The sequence below is a fragment of the Trypanosoma grayi genome, assembly GCF_000691245.1.
Source record: "Trypanosoma grayi strain ANR4 Tgr_1303_V1, whole genome shotgun sequence".
Classification (NCBI taxonomy): domain Eukaryota; phylum Euglenozoa; class Kinetoplastea; order Trypanosomatida; family Trypanosomatidae; genus Trypanosoma; species Trypanosoma grayi.
In genome coordinates this window covers 3,701-3,921 of record NW_008826922.1, presented here as the reverse complement: position 1 = coordinate 3,921, position 221 = coordinate 3,701, and positions in this window count along the sequence as shown.

The following is a 221-nucleotide window of genomic DNA, read 5'->3' as shown; positions in this document are numbered from 1 at the left end:
GCTGATGAAATCGTCAGCTGCAGACCTGCATCCAGGTGGGTGGCCACCTGTGCGAGCTCAATGCCTGCAACAAGCGCCGGTCCTGTCTCTACCTGTATCTTATCCCTGAAGAGGATTGATACACCTCCACCACGACAGGTGCGAGCTATCCCATAATGTTGGAACCCAGGAAGTCCAAAACTAGCAGCCTCAGGGGGGGACATTTTTGCCTCACTCAGTAA